Source organism: Pogoniulus pusillus, chromosome 9 (genome assembly GCF_015220805.1).
Source record: "Pogoniulus pusillus isolate bPogPus1 chromosome 9, bPogPus1.pri, whole genome shotgun sequence".
NCBI lineage: Eukaryota > Metazoa > Chordata > Aves > Piciformes > Lybiidae > Pogoniulus > Pogoniulus pusillus.
In genome coordinates, this window is record NC_087272.1 from 94,681 (window position 1) to 100,978 (window position 6,298).

Below are 6,298 nucleotides of genomic sequence, written 5' to 3' on the forward strand. Positions count from 1 at the left end.
AGAACACAAATTTTTAGTATGCCTGAATGTGTGATTAACCATCAATGACCTGATGGTGGCAACACCTAAGGGCAACTGCTCCATTCAAAGCCAACATCTGAAGTATGCTGTACCATGTAGTATTTACCGACATATAAAACCACTGGACTGATGAAAGATCCTGATGAGGACTTAGCTGTGGGATTTTACTGTAACTTTTGTTTTTCTCCTACATTTGCTACTCTTCCATGTTCTGCAGAGGTACTTTGATCATCTCATCTCTGCCATCTCAGTCAGTACTGGGACCAGATCTGTTCAATGTATTCATCAGTGACCTGAATGAGGGCACAGTGTGCACTGTCAGAAAGTTTGCTGATGACATCAAACTGGGTGGCGTGGCTGACACACCTGTGCGAAAGGCTGTGCTGCCATTCAGTGAGACTTGGACAGGCTGGAGGGGTGGGCAGGGAAAAATTTAATGAAATTCAACAAGGGCAAATGTAGAGTCTTGCATCTGGGAAAAAACAACCCCAGGTATGAGTGTAGGTTGGGGAAGGCAGGAAAGGGAAAAAGGATCTGGAGGTCCTACCTGATCGGAGGTTGACCATGAGCCAGTAATGTGCACCTGTGGCCAGGAGGGGCAATGCCATTATGGGGCGTATTAGAAGGGCTGTGGTTAGTCAGTTGAGAGAAGTTCTCCTGCCCCTCTACTCTGCCCTGGTGAGGCCATATCTAGAGTACTGCGTCCAGTTCTGGGACCCTGAGTTCAAGAGGGACATGGAACTGCTTGAGAGTGTCCAGCACAGAGCCACAAATATGATGAAGGGAATGGAATATCACACTTATAAGGAGAACCTGAGGGAGCTGGGGCTGTGCTGCTTGGAGAAGGGGAGACTGAGAGGTGACTTCATCGATATTTATAAATATGTAAAGGGTGATTTCCAGAAGGACAGAGCCAGGCTCTGCTGAGTGATGCCCCAGTGACAGGACAAGGGGCAACAGGTGGAAGCTGAGGCATAGGAAGTTTCATTTAAATATGAGGAGGAACTTTTTTCACAGTGAGGATGACAGAACACTGGAACAGGCTGCCCAGGGGGCTTGTGGAGTCTTCCTCTCTGGAGATATTCAAGGCCCATCTGGATGTGGCCCTGTGTGATCTGGTATAGGTGATCCTGCTCTGACAGGGGGACCGGACTGGTTGAGCTTTCAAGGTCCCTTCCAGACTCTAACATTTTATGATTCTATGATCTCCAAGTTCTATGTAGACTTAGAAGAGGTAACAGGAATCATTCACACCAGCTTAAGTCAACAAGAAGACTCTCTTTATTCTCAGTTACAGATCACAGACCTGGAGCACACCATCCACTGAGCCCCATCTATCTGAAAAAAAAAAAGTCAGTGCTTTAGGAAAGTCTAGAAACAGGTTTCTGCAGTTGTTTTCTCTCTAAAAAAAAAAAGAAAGAAAATCATCATGTAAGTACAGACTAAACCATGTAATTGTTGTGCAAAGGCCAAATGTATACTGGAGCTATGGGTGTCCTAAAAACACCTAAGTGGAGACAGTAGGAATCTTTGCATAGATTGCAGTGAACCTTGGATCAAAACTTTGGAGCAATGAAGTAGTTCTTGATATACTAAGATCGTATGAATATGTACAGACAGCCATTCTGTACCTGTCTTCTGTTGTGCTCCTGGAATAATTTCACCCATTAAATAGCCATCCTTGAATTTTTGAGTCTCCTAGTTCTTGGAGGCAGAGGTCTCTGCTCTGAGTTCATTGCTATTGACGATCGTACTATGTCAGATTCTTCCATGTAAGAATCATGGAGCCTAGAATTGGCAGATATGAAAAACCAGGATAAGTAAAATCCGTTCCTCCTGAACAGATACAGGCATGTTCACTTTTCCTTGAATTTGGGATGCTGTAATTTACCTTCCATTGCCTACAACCTTCTTGAGGGAATGTAGGAAAGTCTTGGCAGGAAGAAAGCATTTCTCTGTCTTATCTCTCAGACAACACACAAACTTGAAAGACATCATATAAAAAGCAAGCAACAGAAGTATTAACACTATGATTTACAGTAACAAAAACAAGGTTACTGCATGTCTCATTAGGAACCCCTTCACAAGACACCAATTAAAGTTGTCAAAATAGAACAAGAAAAGGCCAACATGTGCTTTTTCCCGCTGGAGGACAGATATGGTAAAGACTCATTATTAACTCATAAAGTTATGAGGACAGAAGAATGCTATTCGGTTTGAGCCGAAGTCTAGGCTTTTAAGGAAAAGAGGTCTCTGAGGTATACTCCTATCTGGCAGGCAATACTTAAGCAAAAGTTATCACAATGGTAGAAGCATTTTTTTAGTGCCCAGAGCAGATGTTTTAAGACATCTGAATAGAGCAGTATCTATTTAGTTCAGCCTTAGCATCCAATGTAATTCTGACATTTGCAGTCCTCCTGTGTTGGTATTCATCTCAGGCCATAAACCAGAAGGGCCCTTTAACTTGGAAAGCATGGCCAGACAGCCCTCAAGGAGCCTCATTCAAAATGCAGCTTACTTACCAGAGCAGTGCAGCACACTGTGCTGCCCATTGTAACCAGGGGTCACATGGACCTTTTGGGGCCCATCTGAGGGCAATGTTTGCAAGAGGCACAAGGACTTAACTGGTCACCTATGGCACATCTTTAATGACCTGAAAGCCTCTGACTTTGTTGCTGGTGTTAACCCTAGGAAAGAATATAATTAACACCTACATGCTCAAACAATAGGCGCAGTCTCAGAAGTTAATTTATTCTTACTACTTGTTTTATTACATACCACTCCCCCCACCCCTTATTTAAGAAGTGCACTACTTACTTGTGGGCAACCAAATGGTGCACTTTGATTTGCTAATACAGAAACAACAAAGCAGGCAAAATCTGTGGGGCCGTGGGAGAGGGATAAACAGTAGACAAAACATATTCTGCTTGGGGCTGCTACTGTCAGTGCCATTTCCTGAAGTATCAGGAATTCGACTGCTCCAGCTGATGTTTTTGGTGGATGAGCTCCTGCTAGCATACTGAGCAGAAAAAAAAAAAAATCACTATACATTGACTTTTTCTTCACAAATCCTTCTATTAAAACAACAGAATCCTTAGATAACATTAGTATCATAAAGCAGTATCTTACATTGTGCCCCAATCTGATGTTAAATTTCCATGGACACAATCAACACAAATCTTTCACTGAGGCATCAGGAGTAGGATTTTAACAGTAGGGAAGTCCATGTCAAGAGAGTCTTCTGACACAACACCTGTGAAGGAGACCTGCAAATTGCTTGAAGGTTGTTGCAAGTTATCATGAAAGATTCCTATAAAAGTGCACAGAACTTCAGGCTCCATTAAGCGTTTCATTATTGATGAAAAGTATCTACTTGTTCTAGTTCTAGTGGATTCAATGCCAAAGTAATATGGATTTTCATGTGAGCCAGGACCCACATCTTCCAGGATACTGCACCTTACAAGCTGTGGTACTTCCAGGAGAAATCAGGTGCTTACAGCGGTCAGCACATTATTTGGCTGCCATTGCCGAGAACTCAATGGCCACTATGGCAATCCACTTCTAGAGGGAGGAGACCTAGCTTTGGGCTGCACAACACCTCAGGTTTTTTGTCTTTTGTCTTTTGAAGTTTACCTACTTAAAAGATCAGACAAGATATTCACCTGCTTTAAGATCTATACCCCAGAGCACTGAAAATACTGTAAGGGAAGCTCAAAATCCCATTCAGGATTAGAGAGACCTAAAACAAAAATCCCACTGTATCATTCAGATTAGAGACAACATCCCTGAGCTAAAATAAAACCAGGAGAGAAGTAAAAGTCTCACAATTAAATCTTTTCACTATAGGGAAAAGTATCCAGACAACATAACAATGAAAATGATTCCTCTCTAAAACCAGACAGAACTTGTGCTAATAAGACTTGTAAAGACACACTAACTGTATCTAATCCATCACTCTTACATACAGCCCAGTATTGTAACAACCCTTGAAACAGGACATCTTCCAAAGGCCTCACAGTCTTCTGCTAATGCTGCAGCCCATTGTTAAGGGTATTATTCACTCTCGGGTTCTCCTTAAAACAAACTTTAGTAGCACTACAAATTAATCTATTTTGTCAATAATTTGTTCCTCTGAGGTACCAGCCCAAATATTCCTCTTCACCATGTTTCTTGTGCTTGACAAGGCTTCCTTTTGCTGATTTTGTGCTTTGACAAGAAGCAGTGCAGCCTGGATGCTTTAGCAAGGGCTCTAGGAAAGAAGTTGTTATAAATCACCACTATTTTAGGAATTAATTTTTTAATGGGTTCCATTTTATTTTCTTCAGTTGAACACCATTATTTACAGACATGAATAATAAAACACATCACAAACCAATAAAATTCCAACAGCTAATATTTATAGATGCATAGTTCATGCTCAATATTATTTTTAATGTATAATGCAACACATATATAAAAAAACCTCTCACAATAAGTCATCTCTGCACAGAAAGAAGAGTTATAGGAAACAAATAAAAATTGTATCTTAAACAATATCAAATTACTGACAGCGTTTCAACAAAACACGTTACAGTTAGAAATACGCAGTAGACACTTAGGTGTTTTTATTTAACGTTTTCTTTTTTAACTTTTAGACTTGAAAACCACATATCCACAGCACAACAATGATTCTGCCAATCAGCTTTCATTTCAGCAAGAAGGAAATGCTGAAACGAGGTGGACGCAGTCACAGATACACTAATCATTGCTAATGGAAGACTTCAAAAGACACCGTAAAAACTGTAAAAAAAGTTTACGACTGGGCACATTGGAACTCAGCACTTGTACAGGATGGGACATCTTCAGTAGTTAGTAGATTTCAGAAGATAAATAAAGGAAGGAAAAGATTTTCATGCTTCAGGTTCATAGTTTTTGATACTCTTCCTAATGAGGAAAGCAGAAATCAGTGCTACTGGTATTTTAGGCAAACACATCCGACTTCCACTGCTTCTTCTAGTTCTAGTGGATTCAGTGCCAAAGTGTTATGGATTTTCATGTGATCAGGACCACATCTTAATTCATTAATATTTTGTCACATCTTCCAGATACTGCACCTTACAAGCTGTGGTACTTCCAGGAGAATCAGGTGTTTACAGTGGTCAGCACATTATTTTGCTGCCATTGCAAAGAACTCACATGGCCATCTATGGCAATCCACTTCTAGAGAGATGAGGCCTAGCTTTGGGCTGCACAACACTTCAGGTGCTGCAGGTACTCATGCTAGTCAGGATATAATTTAAATGTATGTTTTGCTAGGGTATGTGAGTAACCCCCATCATTTCAGTGATACTCAAAGTCATTTCAGTGATACTCAAAGTGCTAGCAATCAAGTTTGTGTTTTACTGGATGGTGTTTTACACCTTTCATTTTCAGCCTAATTATCTGTGCCACTGTACAACTGCCATCCCGACTACCATCATGCCAGGTGTTTAGTAATTCACTCCAATAATTGCATTAAGAGTACAGTAAGGCCATGCTATAAAAACAATTCATGAAGATGCAGTTTTTCCCCATATTTCCTACCAAGCTAAAGAAGATTACTCAGGATTACTCAGAAACCCAGGCACAAGTGGTTTTGAAACACAGACAATATTTTCACATCAAACTTCCTTATTATCAACAGAGCAATGAATTTTCTTATTCCCAGCACTACACCTCTGGGAGATCTTGGCCAAAGAGCCCAGGTTTATGCAATGCCCTTGCAGATCACGGCCATCAGCTTGTGCCATGCTAACATAACTCATGCGCACAGCCGCCTCCTAACGCGCTTCTACATGCATTCACAGCAAACATCTCAACAGATTTACCTCTGGAGGCATTTCATAAGCCTCATTCTCAGGATCCACAGGAAGAGCTTTATTATTCACCATTCCCTCCTGCAGAAATCCTCTTCATTCTAATTGAAAAAAGGAAAGAAAAGTGACAGACAGTAACTGCCTGCACCTTATCATTCATGCCAAAGCATTTCTTTCTCCCCATTAGTGGCTCACTTCTTGGCCTGTCCTTCAGTTGCAGGATCTTGCTAAGGGCTGTGAAGAGCTAGAGGACATCAGTTCCAGGGAAATTTTTCTCCCTGTTCCAAAGAGGTGTCCAGGGGAACTCTTATTATCATCTTTCCAAACAGTTTACATACTGGCAGCCTGTTTCTCTATTTCCACAGAAAGGCCCAAGAAGTCAATCTGAACAAAAGAACAGTACCACCAAAAGCTTGACGAATAGATTTGGAAAATCATTTTAA

General features: G+C 41.1%; 1 long non-coding RNA gene across 1 annotated transcript; it reads right to left on the reverse strand.

The window, feature by feature from the left end:
- Positions 1-1,279: 1,279 nt before the first annotated feature.
- Positions 1,280-3,197, reverse strand: LOC135177953 (uncharacterized). Its single transcript, XR_010303272.1, has 2 exons — positions 3,151-3,197; positions 1,280-1,809 (listed from the first exon to the last, which is right to left on the reverse strand). It is a non-coding gene; the product is annotated as an uncharacterized LOC135177953 (long non-coding RNA).
- Between the last annotated feature and the right edge of the window lie 3,101 nt (positions 3,198-6,298).